This window comes from Elephas maximus, chromosome 16 (assembly GCF_024166365.1).
Source record: "Elephas maximus indicus isolate mEleMax1 chromosome 16, mEleMax1 primary haplotype, whole genome shotgun sequence".
Lineage (NCBI taxonomy): Eukaryota > Metazoa > Chordata > Mammalia > Proboscidea > Elephantidae > Elephas > Elephas maximus.
In genome coordinates this window covers 37,782,177-37,805,469 of record NC_064834.1, presented here as the reverse complement: position 1 = coordinate 37,805,469, position 23,293 = coordinate 37,782,177, and the positions used below count along the sequence as shown (strand labels likewise).

General features: G+C 37.9%; 1 protein-coding gene across 14 annotated transcripts in view; it reads left to right on the top strand.

Moving 5' to 3' along the window:
* The window catches only part of SGMS1 (sphingomyelin synthase 1), a 344,794-nt gene that overhangs the window by 164,894 nt on the left and 156,607 nt on the right, over positions 1–23,293 (top strand). For 13 of the 14 annotated variants that reach the window (XM_049855377.1, XM_049855380.1, XM_049855384.1 and 10 more), the window contains one exon: positions 19,325–19,367. The gene's annotated coding sequence lies outside the window, so the exon portion shown is untranslated. Of the gene's footprint in view, positions 1–14,577; positions 14,708–19,324; positions 19,368–23,293 lie in introns of all 14 variants that reach the window. The other variant, XM_049855381.1, reaches the window with a different exon arrangement.

The following is a 23,293-nucleotide window of genomic DNA, read 5'->3' as shown; positions in this document are numbered from 1 at the left end:
GGCAATACTGAGTGTCTAAGGATCTCCAACTTATTGTAGCCATAGGGCTATGCTGCTCTATTTTTCATTTCCTACTTGTGTAGCACCAGTGTGAGAGGCATTTTCTACCTGCTTCCTGCATGTTGACCTAGCTGGAGATGGGCCTTAAACTTATTAATTTCAATACATTTCTGCGAACTCTCTCTAAAGTTAAATCTTACCAGAGGGTGGAAGAATGTTTAATCAAATTCTTTCATTTTTTTGGCTTAAATGGTTCAGCCTTTAACTTGGAGTTTGGATCTTGGGCTTTTCTATTTAACCCTCTAGACTATGAATTATATTCCAGGACAGACCTGCAAACCTCTGTGTCTACTGTGCCTCGTTAGTCAGTGCTATTAGTGTGTCTGTTTCTCCTAAACATCAGCTTTCAGATTTGTTTTGAAAGACGGTTTGCTAAAGTGTCAATTAATATCACTAATGAATAGGCTCTGCTCCTTTTTTCCTAATTGTTCTTGTCAAGGGTGATCTGAGATGGATGTAGTTACTGAGTTTTTCAAAGTATCTAGGTTTCATAATAAGGTCTTGAGTAACCATGGAGTGAGAGCTCCCGTTGAGTGTCTATTAATAATTAGTCCTTCACTAATAATATTAATAAGCCAACATGCATTGAGCCCCTGCTTAACAAACCCCCACAATGAAAAAATGTCACCATTTTTCAGATGAGGAAACTGAAAAGGTAGAGCCAACCACTATTGAGTGGTAGGGCCAGGATTTGAATGTGGACAGTATGTCCCAAGCCCACTCCATGATGTTATACATTAGTCTCCACAAGAACTCTTTGAGCTCGATAATCTTATCTCCATTTTACCTTTGAGGAAATTGAGGCTTAGAATTGAATGATTTAACCATACATCATTAAAGCTCACACAGCTAATGAGAAGCCAGATGGTTTCAAATTCAGGTTCTTCAGTGTTGCTCATAGACGTAATTTCAGGCAGAACAATTCCTCGTGTGTGGGCCTGTCCCACACATTTCAGAACATTTAGCATCCCTGGAACTTGCCCACCAAATGCTAGTAGAGACCTCAATGACTGTTCCAACCAAAAATGCCTTCTAGTAGGTTTTGTATTTACATTTCTTAATTTCAAAGCTTGTCTTTTTTACCATTATACTACATTGCCTCTCATGGCAATTTTTTGATCAATAGTAATCTACCTCACTTTTGCTCATAATTCAGAATAGTTAGAATAATTGGAATAACATAAATGCAAATAATTTAAATGCAAAATCACAGATGAGAGATAACGTCTCATCCAATTCGCTGTTGTATGGATTAAAAAAAAAAAAAAAAAAACTGAAAAACCTGAAGTCCAGAGATAGCGGAAAAGACCTTCTCAAAGTCAGAAAGAGAATCAGCAGCTGACTGGACTCAACACAGCACCAAACTGGAGGCTGGGGCCATTTCTTCGCGTTACCAGTTTGCTTCAGGCAAATGTATTTGACTTAGGCGTGTTTATTTTCTAATGAGTGATTTTGACCTTTCAAAGGGAGACATTGGGAACGTTGATGTAATTGTTTTGAAACAGCACACCATGGAACTGCAGAACAAGTTTTCTGTCTAACTTTGGAAAAGTTATTTCTGAATTTGCCCTTAAACAGTTTTGTAATGGTGGCATAACTGGATGCTTATGATGAGACTTGTCACTTGCACCTCCAACAGGTGTTTGTGGACCGGGCTTTTCCACAAGTTAAATAAAATAAGAGCCAGGTTGAATAATCCTGGAGGTTCCAATAGAATAAAAGAGTTTCGTGGGAATGGAAAAAGTTATCATTCGAGACATTTGGTTGTTCAGAGGAGTCCCTGGGTGGTGTGAACAGTTAACCGCTGCTAACTAAAAGGTTAGAGGTTTGAGTCCATCCAGAGGTGCCTAAAGATCTGCTTCTGAAAAATTCAGTCATTGAAAGCCGTTTGGAGCACAATTCTACCCTGACACCCGTGGGATCACCATGAGTTGGAGTCGACTCAACAACAACTGTTTTTTTTACTTGCTTAGAACATTTTTTGAATGCCTCTCGTGTGGAAGGCACAGTTCTAGTTTCTGTGGATGAATTGGATATACCTTTTGAGGGTTGTTTATGGCAGTGATTGTTTCCATACCCTTTCTGTATCTTCAATGGAAGATAATTTTAAAAGATGACTTGCCTGCACTTAGGCAATGAGACAGCTGTAGTGTCCACCCTTTAGGAACAGGGTTAGAGGTAAGTTCTGATAAATCTACCCTCTCTTTGTCTAATAGTGTCAACCTCATTCATTTAATGGTATGCCTGTGGAACATGAAATGTTATTTTGAAATAGGTTAAGAAGTTGATTCATTATTCAGGAAAGGTCAACAGGTAATTATACTTTTTAAAAAAAAACCTTTAATCTCATGAAGCTTCTTGGGCTGGAATGTGTATCATAGTTAATCAGTTAAGCCACTATGACCAATGCAGAAATGTCTTCTGCTGAATGATGGGACCAAATGTGCAGGTGTTGGCGGAAACCTTCTCCAGATACTGTTGTACAAATTTGGAGGTGTCGAGGGATATGCATATCTTACTGACTGTGCGAAAGAGAAGTTCACTGAAGCTGTTGACATAGACCTTTCATTAGTGATTCAGAAATAATAAAAGAGTGTTGCAAATCAGTTTCAAAATAACAGGAAAATAATTCTCCTTCTAATTATATGGAGAGTGAGTATGTTTATTTGGGAAAAGCATGTTTGAAGTAATAATTCACTTTTCAGACTCTTACATTTTATGTTTCATTTACTTTCATGAGGGAATGACCACTGATTAAAATGCCTAATATTGGAGAATTTCTTAAAAACAAAAAACAAAACGCGGAACAGATTGAGGTCATCTCCTGGGTTCATTCATCTCGGTTTGTGACTGTATCATTTGTTTTGCATCCACAGCTGTAGCATATTACAGTAATTGATGTTCTTCATGATGTCATTGACTCATGAAGACCATGCGAAGTCGTGTTCTGGAAACTCTTATTTTAAGAAAGCAGAAAATATCCCCAGAAGTATATTTAAGGAGATGGAAAACTATTCAGGATAAAATGTTAAGTGAAAAAAAAATTACAAAATAGTATGTATGTATGCCTTCACTTTTGTAAAACCTAACTATGCTTCCCAAAATTTCTTGGCAAACCTAGGTAACTCTTACAATATAATAAGAAAATAAATTTTATTAGAAGTAGAAAAAGAACTCCAAACCTTCCCCAAAGTAGGGAATCAGCCATTTCTCAAAAAAGAGAAAGAGGAGTAGAAGCAAAGATGTAGAAGAATATTTAATAGTTTATTAGCCTAGAAAAATATCCCTGGTACATTATAACATGAAAAAAGGCTATGTATCTTTAGGTCACTTATAACTGTATTTTCAGTGTAAAATCTTGTGAAAAAAGAAACAAGGCCATATAAATGAATTTGTAAAATACAAAGCATATAGATGTATATACAAAAGTATTAAAAATTTTTTCAAGCATGCAGAATATACAAAAAGTATGCAAAAAAGTATACAGAGGGTAAACAATATTTATTTGCCACTCACTGAGTTGGAGGAGCCTTGGTAGCATAGTGGTTAAAGCACTCTTCTGCTAACTGAAAGGTTGGTAGTTCGAACCCGCCAGCCATCCTGCAGAAGGATGTGGCAGTCTGCTTCTGTAAAGATTTACAGCCTTGGAAACACTATGGGGCAGTTCTACTCTGTCCGGTAGGGTCACTATGAGTCAAAATCAACTTGATGGCAGTGGGTTTGGTTTTGGTTTTGGTTCATATGAGTTGGTGGAGCCCTGGTGGTGCAGTTGTTAAAGCGCTGGCTACTAACCAAAAGATTGATGGTCCAAACCTACTAGCCATTCCACAGGAGGAAGATGTGGCAGTCTGCTTCCATAAAGATTTACAGCCTTCAAAAGCCTGTGAGGCAGCTTTACTGTGTCCTGTAGGGTCGCTATGAGCCAGAATTGACTCGACGGCTTACACCAACATATGAGTTGCAGCCTATTTTATGTCAACTAACACCACCAACAACATATGTCAGGCAGTTTTTGGTGCTTAAGATACATCAGTGAATCAAAGAGCACATCTTTTGTGGTGCCCTAAAAAAGGCCTGGAAGGATTTCAAAATGATATTTCTGACTGAGGGCTAAGATTTTTATTGGTAGTTTTTCTTGTCCCTGTGCATCTTTATTTTCTAAATATTATGCACAGGACATCTATTACTTTTGCAAATGGGAAAGGTGAGAAAAATAGGTAATACATTTCAGAAAGATTTTCATTTTCTAAAAGATAAAATGAAAAATCCTGTCCAGAAAATCACTTTCCTCTTCTGTGAACAGTTAAAACTCTATTATGTTGTTCAATAACCAAGCCACTTGAGGATTCACGTTTTAACCTAGGCCTCCTAAGGGATGCAGTATTTTGGGTCCCACAGTTGTTACTGTTTTAATGATGCAAACTTAAGACAATGAACAGAGCAATGAGTGGATGAAGGACTCTTGGACAGTTTTTCAGGTCCTCAGATTACACTTCCTAGGTGAGGCCCCCTTTGTCTCTGCATACGGCTGGCCTGGATGGATACTTATCTTTTCGGGTGAGCAAAATGGAGGGAACTCAGGAGCCAACTAAATATCCAGTAGGACATTAATTTCCAAGGCATAGTCGTTGGAGTTCTGAGGGGCAAGAAGTGGTATATTTACTGCAGTCTTTTGGAGATCCAAGTGTTCATTAGCATTTTCAAGGCTTTGAGATATTCTGGAGCAAAGAAACAAAGGTAAATTGCAGGCAAAGAAGGGCTTTTGATAGCATGTAACTGACATCTAGGAAGAAGAGGAGACTTTACTAATCAAGATAGTTCCGGTACTGTTTAAGGCACTAGGAGCAACCTGAAACCTTGAGTTCCCTAAATGTAGGGATGGGGTTTCAACAGGGGCAGTTTTATATGTGCAGGAAGCTTTAAATGATTTCCCACATGGTTTGTTGTAACCTAGAAAAGTGTGTAAATCACATTTTTTATAAATTACATAAATAAATTACAATTTTAAGTCTCAGGAGATTGTTATCGAAGGGATCATTGTTATTTCTGCTGTGTTAACTCCTTTGTGTAAATATATTTTCATGTATCACGTTTACTCCTTGATTGATTTTCGGTTGATGCATTTTCTTATATGTAGAAAACTAGATGATGTAATTAGCTTCCTAATCATTGTTTCTGTAAAGGGTAATTATTTGGCTCAGTTTCATTCTTAATGTCTGTAGTTTTCCCTTTAAAGGAGTCATATTAAGGGATGAGTAGAGAATCTTAAGCCCCTATTTTGGGAAATTTGAAGGTTTGGAGGATATAAAAAAGTTGCCTACGAATATGGGCCTTGCTTTGCTAATTTAAATGTGTAGCAATTTCATTCATTAAATGTTTACAGTTTTAGGCTCTATGATAAACCTTTCTCTTAACATGATTAACAAGAATATGTAAGACAGGTATTTGTATTTCCAGTGTCTTGTTTTGTTACCATGGACCCTCCCTAGAGTATCGAAAATATTATGGTTTCTGATCTAAATATTTTACCTAATGACTAATCGAGTAACACTCTTTCTGCTTCTTAGTTTCTTTAAAAGTTAGCAGGTTTATCTTGAGACTGTATTGGCTCTGGAAAGCAGTAGTTTTACTGTGTATCTTAAGTGGAAAATAGGGTCATTGAGAACAGTATGAAAAATTCTAGTATTCTGCATACATATTGTTAAAAAAGGATAGCCTAGAAACGACTCATTTTAGGATTTTTAATAGGAAATTTGTTCCAGCTGTGAATTTAGAATTCATTATCATGTGGCAGCCAAGCTAGCAGAGACCGTTTTCCACAACTACCCAAAAACTCTTTGCCTAAAATAGAGCCCCCTCCTTGTTCTGGAAGGGAGGTGTTGATGTTCTAGAGACTGCATGTACTAAGATTGCAAATCATAGAAGAGTACTTAGATACCATCGCATAAGTTGACCTCATTTTACAGGTGAGAAATCTGAAATCTTGAGAGAGGAAGTTGAAAAACAATACAGGCATACCTTGGTGATATTGCAGGTTGGGTTCCAGACCACTGCAATAAAGTAAATATCGCAGTAAAGCGAATCACACGAATCTGTTTGGTTTTCTGGTGCATGTAAAAGTTATGTTTCCACTATACTGTAGTCTATTAAGTGTGCAATACCATTATGTCTAAAAGAACAATCTACATACCTTAATTAAAAAACACTTTATTGTTAAAAAGTGCTAACCATCACCTGAGCCTTCGGTGAGCTGTAATCTTTTTGGTGGTGGAGGGTCTTGCCTCCCACCATGTTGATGGCTGCTGACTGATGAGGGTGGTGGTTGCTGAAGGTTGGGGTGGCTGTGGCAGTTTCTGAAAATAAGACAGCAGTGAAGTTTGCCATATCGATTGACCTTTCCTTTCACAAAAGATTTCTCTGTAGCATGTGATGTTGTTTGATAGCATTTTACCTACGGCAGAACTTCTTTCAAAATTGGAGTCAGTATTCTCAGTCCCTGCTGCTGCTTTGCCAACTAAGTTTATGTAATATTTGAAATTGTTTGTAGTCACTTCAGCAATGTTCACAGCATATTCACTAGGAGTAGATTGCATCTCAAGAAACCATTTTTTCACTCACCCGTAAGAAGCAACTCCTCGTCTGTTAAAGTTTTGTTGTGAGATTGCAGCAGTTCAGTTACATCTTCAGGTTAAACTTCTATTTCTCTTGCTGATTCCACCACATCTATAGTTACTTCCTCAGCTGAAGCCTTGAATCCCTCAAAATCATCCATGAGGGTTGGAATCAACTTCTTCCAAACTCCTGTTAGTGTTGATATTTTGACCTTCTTCCATGAATCACAAATGCTCTTAATGGCATCTAGAATGATGAATCCTTTCCAGGAGGTTTTCAATTTACTTTTCCCAGATCCCTCAGAGGAATTACTATGGCAGCTATAGCCTTACAAAATGTATTTCTTAAATAAAAAAACTTGAAAGTCAAAATTACTCCTTGATACATGTGCTACAGAATGGATGTTGTACATCTTCACCTGAGCTCTTGGGTGACCAGGTGCATTGTCAATGAGCAGTAATATTTTGGGAAAGGAATCTTTTGTACTGAGCAGTACGTCTCAGCAGTGGGCTTACAATATTCAGTAAATCATGCTATAAACAGATGAGCTGACATCCAGGCTTTGTTGTTCCATTTATAAAGCACAGGCAAAATAGATATAGCGTAATTCTTCAGGGCCCTAGGATTTTGGGAATGGTAAATGAGTGTTAGCTTCAGCTTAAACTCAACAGCTGCATTAGCCCTAATCAGAGAGTCAGCCTGTCTTTGAAGCTTTGAAGCCAGGCACATCAACAATAACAACCACTACGACAATCTTTTGGCATGTTTTTGGTTGCAAAAACCAAGTCCTTGTTACTTACTGAAAAAGTAGGAAGATGAGCAGTTCAGGCCTAAACGTACCTGATGGCTGCCTGATGACCTAAGTGTACCTCTTGACTTTTCACCCAAATATTTAACTAGCAACTTCCTTTAGGGTTTCTTGATTCCAGGCTGGAGGCAGAGAATCTGATTGGCTGAACCTCACCTTTTAGCTGGGAAACACAAGTCATAGGCTCTTGGCTAGCCTATTAATGGCAGCCTTTGAGTCAGGTGTCACTCTAGGTCCGATCAGCTATGGCTGCAGGTATGAAACAGTGTCAGGTGAAACAGAAGATGGCAGTTGAGATGCAACTTTGTTCAAGGGCGTGGCACAATCTCCCTAGAAATTGGAGTGGGGGAACTGATATCTGAAGTATGTCCAGTACTAATCTAATTAGCAATTAGTTGATTCCTGGATAACGTGTTAGGAGCATTTCCCATAATCTACCTTGAAATTGGATTTAATATTTTAATCTGTTTCTGCATTGGGATGAACTTGGGTTTCGTATTAATTCATTTTATATTTTTAATCGCTAGCTAAATTTTGCCTCTTTTAGGAACATGAAAGACAACTTTTGCAATTTTGAAAATTTATTATAGTAGCTTGGTTTGACAATTCATGCTAAATTTTCTTTTGAAGCCATGTTACTTCAAAGTATTTAAAAATGAAATTGAAAGATTTCATTGTTCCGTGAGTTTCTTTAATTTCCAATAAATATTTTTTCTTTTCAGTATCTGAAGTAAGGCAGCCTGATCATGACACTTTAAAGACTCTGGGTTCAAAAGGCAGATACTTAGATTAGTTTTTAAAGTATTCACTAAATTGATGGATTATATACTGTATGTCTGGAATGTGACAAGCCTGTAACCTAAGCTTATGGAACTTTCTAACTAGTTGGGGAGATAGTATAACTGTTTCAAAGGGAGGCTACTTTGATTATAGTAGATTAGATGTAGCTATTTAGTTAAAAAAAAAAAAATTGGTAGTGGAATGAGACCATCCAAAGATTGTTTTAATGGAAGGTATATTAATATAAATAAAAAAATTTTTTTTAATTAAATTCAAATATATTATGGAGGTAATTACCTAATTTACATAGAAATCCAGAATTTATCGGGTGTGCATGTAATATTTCGAGAAAATATTTATTATTAGGTCAAAAAAAAATCATATGGAGAACCCCTTCATCATCACAAATATATTTCCGTTGCTCTTTCTAAGCCAGATGGTGGGGGGCAGAGTAGAAGAAGGACATTATAGAAAATTATAGGTGTAAACACCTAGCAATTAATAAACTTTTTGAGGGCAGATAGTAATTCAGTCTTGAAAATAATGATTAAATGTGGAAAGTAGAGGTGGGTCTTGACCACAAAACCAAGATGTTTGATTTGGTGTAATTGGTAACAGAAAAATATGATGGGTTTTTACTGAGTGCTTGCCAATGTCTGTCCTAGGTAAGCCCTCAAAAAGCTGTGATTAATAACATACAAGGAAGATTATTTTGACTGGTGGCTCAGTGGTTAAGCATTTGGCTGTTAACCAAAAGGTCCGTGGTTTGAATCCATCAGCTACTCTATGGAGAAAGATGGAGCAGTCTGCTTCTGTAAAGATTTCGGCCTTGAAAACTGTAGTCTACTGTCCTATAGGGTCACTATAAGTCAGAATCAACTCAATGGCAGTGGGTATGGTAGGGATTTAACAACAACCAAAAAGGCCCTCAATAAACTAGAGGTCAGGCATTGCTGCCATGGCCCTTGATAATAGGATCTGCAATGTTACAAAATTATTTCTTCAATTTTTAGATTTCTCAATAAAAGTTTTAGGAACCTCAGACACTTCTGGGCAGCCTGCAGAAGGTAAGACAGGGATTGAGATTTGTATTTGTATTGTTGTTAGACGCCATCTAGTCAGTTCTGACGAATGGAGACCCCCATGTGTGCAGAGTAGAACTGCTTTATCAGGTTTTCAAGGCTGTGACCTTTCAGAAGCAGATTGTTAGGCCTGTCTTCCCAGGACCCTCTGGATGGGTTCAAACTGCCAATCTAAAGGCTAGTAGTTGAGCGCTTAACTGTTTGTGCCACCCAAGAATCCCTGTATTAGTACTGGGGGAGCTTAATCTGAGGATTTAATTCAAATAGTGTTCTTTTTGTTTGAATGATCCTTTTTTGTTTCCCACACACACCCTATTGTTCCCACCAGTAAAACGGAAGATATTTGCCAGTCTCACAGGTGTTTCAAGGATTCAAATATGATAATATAAAATGCCTTGGTGCCTGGCCCATAACAGGAAATTGATGTTCCTGTTTGCCTCCTAGATATCATTTGGTACATAGAAATGTAAATACTGGTTTATGCGTTTTTCTCCTTGCTAAACTTTGAGCTCCTTTAGGGAAACCACTCTTTCATCTCTATATAACCCCACTTTGGTGCTTCATAAATGTTTGCTGAGTGTAGGGATGAAGTACCTTTTCTTTCCTTCATTGCTTAGCAAAGGTACTTGGTCACCTGTTTTGGGAAGGGAAGAGGAGCAGTTGTTTGCTTTGTGGTTACCTTCAGGTTTGCAGGGTTGACTTCCAAGCATTTCCCAATTTTGCTTTGTTCCCATGGATTTATCTCAGATTAGCTTCCAGTTTTGCTTTGTTCCCGTGGGTTTATCTCAAAGCTTTCTGAAGCACAGTTGCTTTTACTTTTTATTATCTCTTAGAATAACTGGCTCCTTAAGTTTGTGAGGTGTATTTCTCTGCTACTTTTTAAAAAAAAGAAAAAAAAATTTTTTTTTATGCTACTTTTTACCCGCTATTAAATCCCCTCATTCAACTCAACACATTTTAGTAAACTGCAGTTTGTAAACCTGTCCCTTCCTCCTAGCTGAACCTGTTCTAAAGTCTTCCATTGAAAGAAATGGGTTTTACAAAGGAAAAGGAAAAAGAAAAGCCATTTTGAGAGGCAAGTCAAGAGAAGTTGCTAAGCTCCCAGAGTGGCTAATAGATGATCTTCTACATTTTGTGTTTTCTTTTACATATCAGCCTAGCAGCTCAGAGAAGAGAGCTCTGTTATTTATCCAAGAGAATCATGACTGGCTATATAGATTAGGGCAAGGTTTGATAAAGGGCTGGGAGAAGACATTCAGTTTACCCCTTGTGTTATTCTCTTAATCTGGAAAAAGTAAGAATTCAGTGCAGTGAAAGGCAAATTCAGGCTACCCTTGAGTGGAAAAAAAAAAAAAAATTCTTTTTTTTTTTTGAGTAGTGACAAGTCCTCTCCTAAAGCAACTCTCTCTCTTGTGGAGGAGGCCAGCAAGAGGAAGCCTTGTGGGTGACCCTAGCAGGGAGGAGACTGCAACCTTCAGTCACCAAAAGCTAGAGATGATGCCTGGGGCTTTTCGGTGGTAGACCATTTCTCTTGAAAAATAGTAATGGTTCTTTTTGAAGCAGTGGGAAGAAAGAAAAAGTTCAATTAAACTGTGTTTATTGAGAGTTTAACGTTAAAGGAAGGAGGTACTAACTGTGTACTTTGGATTTTGTACTCTCCTAAACCAAACTCTAATTTGCATAGCATGCCGTTTATGAGTAAGAATGAAAAAATTTTCAATGGTTTTTATTACTTTGATTAAGTATAATTTTAGTGGAAAAAATTGATCTTGTGCTGTTACTGTTCTGTCTGTATTATTCATGTCTAATTACACACCATCGTCACCCTGAAGAGAAACAACAGAATTATAATTATAGTGTTTAGGACAGGGATGCCAAAACTGAAGCATGCCTGCCGTGATTTCCATGTCATACATCCACAGCAGACAGTGGCTGTTGATTTCAGCCACCTTTCCCAGTGTTGCTCTCGGGCAGCCAATGCCTATTGATCAGTCAATCAGGTTGGCCACGAAATGAAGCCCCTGCTCTCCCTGATCTAGGAGGAAGTAATAAACTTCCAAAGGGGGACCCTGCAAACACAAACTTGTAAAGTGGGTGTTTGTTATGCCTTGCTTCAGTTTTTCAGATTAAATTATGACTGTTCCTTTTTACCCTTTGGATCTTCTCCCACTCTAGTATACTTGTCTTGAGTGTGAAGTCACCAGTGGTAAACGCATAGGGATTAGAGTATTGCTATACCGGAATTTTTGTGAGTACGGGAAAAATTCCTTATTCTGCCCAGCCCTCATTCTCCACAAACAACTCTCCTTCTCCCATTATCCTGATTGCCTTTGGGTAAAGGTCTACAAAGTCTTACATTTCTTTAGAGCCATAGTCTGATAAATGAAATTTTGGTAATTTTTCTTAGATCCCTTACTTTGCACAGTATGCAGTTAATTTGCTTATTGACGTAGTCCCAGAAAACTTCTTGCGTTGTATCTTCACAGCATGTGTTTCACTGCAAAACCCAGCTGCAGCTTTTACTCTTTGTTCCCTGTGCTAGATCCCGTGTAAAAATCACCAGAGCGCTCTCAGCCACTTTAGAAGTTATCTGTAAAAACAGTCCATCCATACTGATTTTTGGCTCCTGTCCTTAAGCAACATTTAACAAGACATGTCCCCCAACACCCTTCACTTGGAACGTTATCAAAAGCAACTGGAAAATAGTGAAGAGGATCACTCAAGGATTTGGATTGAACAGCAGATTCAGTTGGGTTCATCCTTAAGCCAGAATGGTCTTTGGTATCTGAGAGACTTGATTTGGAACCGTTTTCCCACTTCCTTGAAGTGTGGCCTTGGGGAAGTTACATAACCTTTCTGAGCCCAATTTCTGCTTCTGATGAGTTGGGGATTCCAGTTCCCTACCCCCCTGCACGGTTCTTGTAGGATTGAGTAAAAGGATTAAATGTAAAGACTTTTCATAGTAACAACTGTTGTTATTGAGATACTATTTTCTATTCATCTATCAGGCTACCGTAATATCTTTTTAGCTACATGTCTTTTGGCATATCACATATGATCTTAAAAAGTAGGTTATTTATTTTTTTTCACCCTTTTAAGTAGCAGAAAGAAATTTCTCATTTTGAACTGCGTTCTTATTTTGGCCCCTGCTTTTTTGAAGTATTTAAGAAATTAAATATTCATGCAGGCATAGCGTGTCATTTGAAGGCAGCATTAACATGGGTTCCTCAGTAATTCCACGGAGGTAACTTGCCTGTCTGTGGCTGTAACTTTCTCTGATGGACATTGCATTCTTCTGATTTCTCCCATTGCAATGGGAAAGCATATGGTGCCATCAAACAAGTCAGCATCTCAGAAAATTACACCTTGAGAAGTGAGTAAGGATTTCTTTTGAAATTTCGCCTATCAGGTACAGAAAGCTAAGTGGGCCCACTTTACAAGTGACAAAGCCATTCAGCATTTTAGTAAATCAGAAGACTTTGTGGACCCTGAATAACTTGGTTCTTTGCTTTTAGAAGATTGAGGGACAGGAACAACATAGCGTATTCTGTGTCTATTTACATGGCTTCATTTCTGTGAACATTTCCCTTTTTGTTTATGGTGTCTCTAGCCCTGCATACAGAGGAAGCTGTATAGAGAAAGGTTTACTTTTACTAACTGGTTAATTTGGCACTTTAGCTTAGGCACTTTGAGACTCAGTGTTGTTATCAGTGAAGGAACCCTGGTGGCTCAGTGGTTAAAGTGCTTGGCTGCTAAGCGAAAGGCTGGCAGTTCCAACCCACCAGCCATTCCTCGGTAGAAAGATGTGGCAGTCTGCTTCCGTAAAGGTTTACAGCCTTGGAAACCCTGTAGGGCAGTTCTGCTATGTCTTGTAGAGTTGCTATCAATCAAAATTGACTCGACAGCAATGGATTTGTCTTTTTGGTATTGTTATTGATGTGCTGGTAGTAGCCAACAGAGGTTTCATAGGAATTGGAAGAGCAGATGAGATGATGCATCAATAATTAGTCTACTGCCTAAGCTCATACTAGTTTGGTTACTGTCTTTATTTTATAGGTGTTTTTGTACCTGTGCTAATAATTTCCTTCCCTCTTCCCCCACTTACCTGCCGCTCACCCACCAACCTTATCCCTAGAAGTACATTCATTCTGGACAATAGGAAAGCCCTTTCCTTTCTACTTCTATCCTAAAACAGTGTCTGTGTCCTACAGTATTTGAAGGACTTGCAGGTTGACCTCAGCCAACCAACCAGCCAGCCAAAACTCCTTCCTCGGACACTTACATATCTCCTGAAATAATACCACCTTTTTTTTTTTTTTTTGGAGTGTCTCTTCTTAAAGCATTTTATTTTGGTCCAGAAACAGGGATTTTAGACTCCCTGAATAATTATACCTTGTTCAACAGATAAAACCAATGTGTGGTATTAGAATCAGGGCAGTGGTGACCTTTGGAGACTGTGGTAGTTACAAGTGTGTGTACACTTAATGAAAATTTATGAAGCCACTCAGGATTTTGTGCTTTTTTTATATGTATGTAATACAGTAGTTAAAAAATGTGTATTGATTTTAAAAATGGGTATTTTTTTTCTTCCTGTAGGTACCATAATTCACATATGTTTAGATATATATTTTCAAAGGATCATCTTACATTTTTAGTTTAGAAAGCCTTTTGTGAAATTAGATGAGGAAGCAGTTTTAAGGCCTTGGTGTTATGTGGGTTTAAGATCTGCCAATGTATATGTCTGTAGTTCCGTTTAACTTGCTGTTGATTGTGTTTTGGTAAAAATGAAATTTTAAACATGCTGGTACCTCTTTTAACTAGAGTGATAATGTTTTTTTTTTATTTTCTTTTTTTTTTTTTTTACTGTACTTTAGATGAAGGTTTACAGAACAAATAGTTTCTCATTAAATAGGTAGTACACATATTGTTTTATGACATTGGTTAACAACCCCACGACATGTCAACACTCTCGCTTCTCAACCTTAGGTTCCCTATTACCAGCTTGCCTGTCCCTTCCTGCCTTCTAGTCCTTGCCCCTGGGCTGGTGTACCCCCTTTTTTTTTTTTTTTGCAAATTAAATTATTTTTATTGCACAAGAAATACACAAATACACTGTTCTCATAAAAAATTAAAACACTCTGGCTACAGTTTGCTTGGTTCCCTCCCCAGAGGTAACCACTATTATTGATTTAGGGCATATCCTTCCAAGTATTTTTTTTTTTTTTTTTTTAACAGAGGCAGGTTGGTGTCTCACCTAATGGCATGGTGAATATCCTGACTTTGCCGCTCAGGGAGATAAACCAAAGCCACTGCCATCAAGTCCATTCCGACAGGAGGCGGCACCACATGTTCCAGAGCAGAGCTGGTCTGTAGGGTTTTCTTGGCTGTTATCTTTTTTTTAATTAACTTTTATTAAGCTTCAAGTGAACGTTTACAAATCCAGTCTGTCACATATAAGTTTACATACATCTTACTCCCTACTCCCACTTGCTCTCCCCCTATTGAGTCAGCCCTTTCAGTCTCTCCTTTCGTGACAATTTTGCCAGCTTCCCTCTCTCTCTATCCTCCCATCCCCCCTCCAGATAAGAGTTGCCAACACAATCTCAAGTGTCCACCCGATTTAATTAGCTCACTCTTCATCAGCGTCTCTCTCCCCGCCGCTGACCAGTCCCTTTCATGTCTGATGAGTTGTCTTCGGGGATGGTTCCCTTTCTGTGCCAACAGAAGGTCTGGGGAGCATTGCCGCCGGGATTCCTCTAGTCTCAGTCAGACCATTAAGTGTGGTCTTTTTATGAGAATTTGGGGTCTGCATCCCACTGATCTCCTGCTCCCTCAGGAGTTCTCTGTTGTGCTCCCTGTCAAGGCAGTCATCAATTGTGGCTGGGCACCAACTAGTTCTTCTGGTCTCAGGATGATGTAGGTCTCTGGTTCATGTGGCCCTTTCTGTCTCTTGGGCTCATAGTTGTCGTATGACCTTGGTGTTCTTCATTTTCCTTTGCTCCAGGTGGGTTGAGACCAATTGATGCATCTTAGATGGCCGCTTGTTAGCATTTAGGACCCCAGACGCCACATTTCAAAGTGGGATGCAGAGTGTTTTCCTAATAGAATTATTTTGCCAATTGACTTAGAAGTCCCCTTAAACCAAGTTCCCCAGACCCCTGCCCCTGCTCCGCTGACCTTTGAAGCATTCATTTTATCCCAGAAACTTCTTTGCTTTTGGTCCAGTCCAATTGATCTGACCTTCCATGTATTCAGTGTTGTCTTTCCCTTCACCCAAAGCAGTTCTTATCTACTGATTAATCCATAAAAAACCCTCTCCCTCCCTCCCTTGGTGTACCCCTTTTGTCTTGTTGTGTTTCATGGGCCTGTCCAGTGTTTGGCTGAAGGTGAACCTCAGGAGTGACTTCATTACTGAGCTGAAAGGGTGTCTGAGGGCCACACTCTCAGGATTTTTCCAGCCAGTCTGGTCTTTCTTTTTGAGTTAGAATTTTGTTGTACATTTTTCTCCAGCTCTGTCTGGGACCCTCTATCTTGATCCGTGTCAGAGCACTCAGTGGTGGTAGCTGGGCACCATCTCATTGTACCGGACTCAGTCTGGTGGAGGCTGTGGTAGGTGTGGTCCATTAGTCCTGTGGACTAATCTTTCCCTCGTATCTTTAGTTTTCCTCATTCTTCCTTGCTTCCGAAGAGCTGAGACGAGTGGAGTATCCTAGATGACCGCTCACAGGCTTTTAAGGCCCCAGACACTACTCACCAAAGTAGAATGCAGAACATTTTCTTTATAACCTGTGTTATGCCAGTTGAGCTAGATGTTCCCAGATACCATGGTCCCCATAGCCTTCAGCCAAGCAGTTTGGTCCCTCAGGGAGTTTGGATCTATCTGTGGAGCTTCTGTGACCTTTCCTTGTACAGGTTGTGCTGGCTTCCCCAGTATTGTGTACTGTCTTATCCTTCACCAAAGTTACCACTTATCTATTGTCTATTTAGTGTTTTTTCCATTCCTACCTCTCCCCTCCCTCGTAACCATCAAAGATTATTTCTTTTTGTGTGTAAACCTTTTCATGAGTTTTTACACTACTGGTCTCATATAATATTTGTCCTTTTGTGATTGACTAATTTCACTCAGGATAATGCCCTCCTGATTCATCCATGTTATGAGATGCTTCACAGATTCATCATTTTTTAGCGTTGTGTAAATACTCCCATCGTGTGTATGTACCACAGTTTGTTTATACATTCGTCTGTTGATAGACATTTAGGATGTTTCCATCTTTTTGCTATTGTGAATGGTGCTGCAGTGAACATGAATGTGCATATGTCTATTCATGTGATGACTCTTAATTCTCTAGGCTATATTCCTAGGAGTGGAATTGCTAGATCATATGGTATTTCTATTTGTAGCTTTCTAAGGAAGCGCGATATTGTTTTCCAAAGTGGTTGTATCATTTTGCATTCCCACCAGCAGTGCATAAGAGTTCCGATCTCCCTGCAGCCTCTCCAACATTTGTTATTTCCTGTTTTTTTGGTCCCTGCCAGTAATGCTGGCGGAGATGGTATCTCATTGTGGTTTTGATCTGAATGTCTTTTAATGGCTAGTGGTCATGAGCATTTCCTGGTGTCTGTTGGCCATGTGAATGCCTTCTTTAGTGAAGTTTCTGTTCATTTCCTTTGCCCATTTTTTAATTGGATTATTTGTCTTTTTGTTGTAGAGGTGTTGGGTTTTCCTGTAGATTTTAGAGATTAGACCTTTGTCTGATTTGTAATAGTCAGAAATTTTTTCTTAGTCTGTAGTTTCTCTTTTTACTCTTTTGGTGAAGTCTTTAGATGAGCATAAGTGTTTAATTTTTAGAAGAGTCCAGTTATCTAGCTTATCTTCTGGAGTTTGTGTGTTGCGGGTTGTGGTTTGTATCTTGTTAATGCCGTGTATTAGAGCCTCTAGTGTTGATCCTATTTTTTCTTCTGTGAACTTCATAGTTTTTGGCTTTATATTTAGGTCTTTGATCCATTTTGGATTAGTTTTTGTATATGGTGTGAGGTATGGGTCCTGCTTCATTTTTTGTGCAGATGGACATCCTGTTTTGCCAGCACTGTTTTTTTAAAAGACTGTCCTTTCCCCATTTGATGGACTTTTGGCCCTTGTTGAAGATCAGGTGACCATAGGTGGATGCATTTACACCTGGGTTCTCAATTCTGTTCCATTGGTCAGTATATCTGTTGTTGTACCAGAAGCAGGCTGTTTTGACTATGGTAGCTGTACAGTGGGTTCTGTGGTCAGGTGGTGCGAGTCCTCCTACTTTATTCTTCTTCTTCAGTAGTGCTTTACTTATCCGGGGCTTCTTCCCTTTCCATATTAAGTTAATGATAAGGTTTTCCATCTCTTAAAAGAATATCATTGGTATTTGGATTGGGATTGTGTTGTATTTATAAATCGCTTTGAGTAGAAAGGTCATTCTCACAATGTTGAATCTACCTATCCATGAGCATGGCATGTTTTCCCATTTATGTAGATTTCTTTTGGTTTCTCGCAGTAGTTTTTGTAGTTTTCTTTGTATAGGTCCTTTAGATCCCTAGATAGATTTATTCCTAATTATTTCATTTTTTTAGGGGCTATTATTGTTTTCATGATTTCCTTTTCATTGTTGTCTTTATTGGTGTATAGAAATCCAACTGATTTTTATATGTTTATCTTGTGTCCTGGGACTTTGCTGAATCTTTCTGTTAGTTCTAATAGTTTTCTTGTGGAGTCTTTTGGGTTTTCTATGTATAGTGTCATATCATCTGCAAATAAGGACAGTTTAACTTCTTCATTACCAGTTTGGATGCCCTTTATTTCTTTTTCTTGCCTTATTGCTCTAGCTAGGACTTCTCGCACAATGTCAAATAGTAGTGGTGATAAAGGGCATCCTTGTCTTGTTACTGTTCTCAAGGGGAATGTTTTCAGCCGCTCTCCACTAATAATGATGTTGGCCTTTGGTTTTGCATAGGTGCCCTTTATTATGTTGAGAAATGTCACTTCTATGCCTATTTTATTGAAAGTTTTTACCAGGAATGGGTGTTGGACTTTGTCAGATACCTTTTCTTTATTGATTGAAATGATCATGTGATTCTTTTCTTTCCTTTTATTTATGTGGTGGATTACACTGATTGATTTTCTAATGTTGAACCATCCTTGCATACCTGATATAAATTCTGCTTGGTCGTGGTGTATTATTTTTTTGATGTGATGCTGAATTCTCTTGCCTAGAATTTTGTTGGGAATTTTTGCATCTATATTTATAAGAGATATTGGTCTCTAATTTTCTTTTTTAGTGGTGTCTTTGCCTGGTTTTTGTATCAGGGTTATGCTGGCTTCATAGAATGAATTTGGAAGTATCTCTTCCTTTTCTGCGTTCTGAAATAATTTGAGTAGCACTGGTGTAAGCTCTTCTCTGAATATTTGGTAGAATTCTCCAGTGAAGCTATCTGGGCCGGGGCTTTTTTTTTTTGTTGGGAGTTTTTTTTTTTTTTTTTGCCTTTTCCATGTCTTGTTAGGGGTCTGTTCAGATTTTCAGCGTCATTTGCTGTTAATTTGGGTAGGTAGTGTGTCGAGTTGTAATTCTTAAGGTTTGAAACTTTGCTTTCTTGTTTTTTTATCTTTCTGTGTGTAGTCAGTTAGTAGTCATTTACTTGAATTAAGAGGAGATAATTCATAAAAGTACATGCTTTTAAAACTCATACCAGAAGATGCATTGTGGTATGTAATTTTTTATTAGCATTGGATATCCATGCCTGTTTGTGCTTGGCTTTGCCTTATAGAAGCTTTCTCTGAACATCATAGCAGCCAGAAATTGTGCTAGGAAGTGGGAAAGAACATTTTTTTCCTATGGATATGTAACAAGAAGTGAATAATAATTACCTTGGATTTTTGTGTGTATGTGTGTTTTCTTATAAGCTGTTCATTAGATGAAGAGTGCATCTTAATTTCTTTATTATTTTATCCTAGATTGGAAGGAAGACTAATGAAGAAATATAGCAACGTGATTTCGGTAAATGGAATTTTCATTTCCTTATGTACCATGTATGCTTGCTGTACAATTCCTGTGTTTCCTACTGAGAAAATCTGAACAACTTGAATGTATAAGGGATATTTGGGGGATATAGATACCTATTTCCGAAAGGTCACAGCCTCAAAAACCAGATGGAGCAGTTCTACTCTGCACACATGGGATCACCATGAGGAGGAATTGACTCAATAGCCGCTAACAACAACAATGTAATGGGCAAACAAATATTTATACCATTTAATTAATTTAGCTACTTATATGTAACAGTCACATATTTATATAAAACAGAATATTTTAACTTCTTCCATGCCTAAAACAGTTTTCTTCCAACTCTTATTTGACATTAGTGTCTTCATTATTAGAATCACATTTTTGAAGCACTCAATATCATTTTAGCTGCCTGCGATACAGCACTTTCGGAATTGATGTGTGGTACTGTAATTGGAAATGTTATTTCAAACCACAAGTAACCATTTGCATCATGTTAAGACAGTTGTTTTCATTCTTTCTGTGGATGAACCTTGGACGTCTACACTGTATAACAATTTTTAGGATTGCATTGTTAAATATATTTTTATATATCTGATTTATTCATTTCATGGTAATTGGATGTAATCATTTAATCATTCAAATAGTACTACAGCAGCCAATCCTTGTTCTTTTTATATTTCCATTACCCCTTTGCCCAAAGATAGCCCTTTTCAGCTCTTTAAATGATCTTTTCTGGCATTCACTTACTCATTTCTACATAAATAGTTATATGTTTCAAGTGCTATTTATTGACTTATTTTTAAATTTAGGCTTATATGTTGATTTCCTGCCATGAAAGCTGAGGACTTAGCTCTCACACACAACACTCTACCTTCAGCACACACCTACTCCTCCTGTCTCCATTTTCTTGATGGAGCCACATCACAGACTGTGGTAAAAGAAATATTTCATGTTTACTTTATTGAGACAATATTTTGTTTGTGGCTCAGCTCAGTGATCCTTAAGTTGAGATGTCTCAGACCATTCTGCTTCCCAGTTGGTTGTGTGTGAACTGTTTTCTCTCTCTGGAAAATGTTTGGATCTTTTCTTTATCCCTAGAATTTTGAAATTTCACATTGGAACATTTTTTCTTATAGTTTTTTGATATTCATGATGCTTTCAATTTGGAAACTCAAGTGCTTCAATTTGGGAAATTTTCTTTTACTATTTCTTTGACAACTTCCTCTCATCCATTTCTCTGATAGCTTTTTCTATAAGCCTATTATTTGAGTGTTGTACCTACTAGTTTGATCTTATATCTTTTTTTTATTTTCTATCTCTCTGTCTTTTTGTTCAACTTTCTAATATTTTCTGAATATAACTTTTTAATTTCTCCTAGCATGTAATTTCAAATTTAATTTTTTATATAATCTCTGAATATTTCCTTTTTAAAAATAGTATTCTGCTCTTGTTTCATGGATACAATATTTTCTCTTTTCCTTTGAGAATATTTATTGAATTATTTTGGTATTTTCTTCTGGTCTTTGCACTTTTCTTTTTCCTTTCTCTTCACCATTTTTATCTGTTTATTTTGGTCTCTGGTTTTAATGTTAGAAGCTTTTCTCAAATGAAATTTCATTTTTTGTCTGTTTATCTCTTCATATTTAAGAGTGAGGCAATAAAAAGTAGACTGAAAGTTTGTTACCTGGTAGCTTCACTACAGGGTCTTCGGTCAGGGACCTGGCCATTTCACTGGGTAATTCCCAGAAGTCAAAATTTACAGATTTTTCTTGGACCTTTCAGTTTCTCCAAAAAGGAATTCGCTGTTCACCTTTCTATAGGGTATAAACATGCCTGTGAGGATTTGGGGAAGCCAAGTGGAGGAAAGGAGCCAGAGATCTCACCATCCAAACCTGTAAATTTTTACAACTTAATGCCTCTATTTCAGCCTTACCCACTGTCCATGTGTCTGAGTCAGAAGGCTTGCATTTTCTCCTACGAATAGAACTGCCTCCTGTTGTAGGGGAGGAGGAGGATGGTTTGTCTGGCTTTTCCAAGTGGGAGAGGAAGCCTGGGGTTCTCACTACTTTTTATACAGACATTCAGCCAGTCCTTTTCTCTCACCCCTACCACTTCCCTCCTCCTTTGGAGGAACCAAGCACCCCAGTTCCTGAGCCTTTCTGGATTAGCTAGCTGGCTTCTTGTTTGCTTCTTAGACAGTGAGGTTCCAGCCTACTCCGCTCAGCCACCATCACTGTCTGCTTTCCAGCTTCCAAAATGCTGTTGACATCTATTGTCTGCTCCAATCTTCTGTTCTTTTTGGCCTATGGATTTATATCTCTTTCCTCCTACTGTCATTTTAGTGGGGAGTTGGAGGGAAGCAGAGAAAAACAGGCCTATTCTTTTGGCCATCCATATTGCTTTATAAAATGATCTTTAAAAGACTTTTTAAAAAATGGCATCTCATATTTGTTATTGTTAGGCCCTACTTCCAAATACGATTACTAAATCTATTTTTTTGTTGTTGTTGTTATTGTGCTTTAGGTGAAAGTTTACAGAGCAAATTGGTTTCTTATTGAACAATTAATACACAAATTGTTTTGTATGAAATCTATTTCTTTGCTTCCTTTTTATTAACCAATTTCTTAAAAACAAAAAACAAAAAAACCCCAAACCTGTTGCCATCGAGTCAATTCTGACTCATAGTTGCTCTGTATAGGACAGAATAGAACTGCCACTTTGGGTTTCCAAGGAGTGGCTGGTGGATTAGAACTGCCGACCTTTTTGGTTAGCACTGAAAATGATGTATAAATATCCAAAGTCAAAATTAATTATAGTTACTTTCTGAAACATTATTTCATTATTCAAAATAAACTGAGATCAGGTCTGTAACATGTGACTTGGTGAGAGCTTGAATATAAGATAACACACTAATTCCTGAGGTATAATTTTTTGGGGTGGCAAAAAGCCCTTGGCTTTGTGTTTTGGCTTGTATACTGTATGTTGGCATCATCAGGAGATAATATTCTTTTATGTAAATGTGTTTTACGTGAATGCTTTCAAGTTAATGTAATGCCAAGAGTTGTAGTTCTTTTTTGACAACTGCTTTCTTTGTGACTGTATTTGGTTGTTTACAGGTGTAGCAGTATTTCTTACAGAGATGAAGAATGATTAAATGGGGAAATTGCCTAGTGTGCCTGGGTCCTTATGGACTACCAGAGTGGTGGTTTCTTTTGCTCCAAGAATTGTTTCTTCATAGAGTTAAGCCTGTTAGTTGCCTCAAGATTTCAGCTACCCACTTTCATACATGGAAGCCACCAGGCTTTTTATCCTGGGGTACAGGAATGGGCTTCAAGGAGTTCATGAACCTCCTGAAATTTGATGAGGGGAGGAGTGAAATAGCCTTAGCATTCATCAGATATTCAGTATTATAGGGCCCATATGATCCTAGAAAGAGTTGAGAACCCACTTCTTAAAGATTACTATTTTTATATTGCTGTTGAAACTATACACGCAAAACGTACACCAATTCAGCAGTTTCTGCACGTATAATTCAGTGACATTGATTACATTGTTCAACTTGTACAACCATTCTCACCCTCCTTTTCCAAATTGTTCTTTCTTATTAACATAAACCCTCTGCCCCCCAAGCTTCCTATCTAACCTTCCAAGTTGCTGTCGTTAGTTTGATCCCATATATATAGATCTTTAAAAGAGCACAATGTTCAAGGCAGATATTCTTTACTAATTGTAGAGAAACAAAGAGACTGTTATTAACTTAAACATGATCCATATAAAAATGCTACTTTTCTAGTGTATTTTCACATTCTTTCAGATGTAAGTACAAATTACTATGAATGAGAAGCTAAATGAACACCTCTCCTTGTTCTTTGTCAGGGGTAAAACATTATCTCTAGCTTCCTGTTATGCACAGCCAC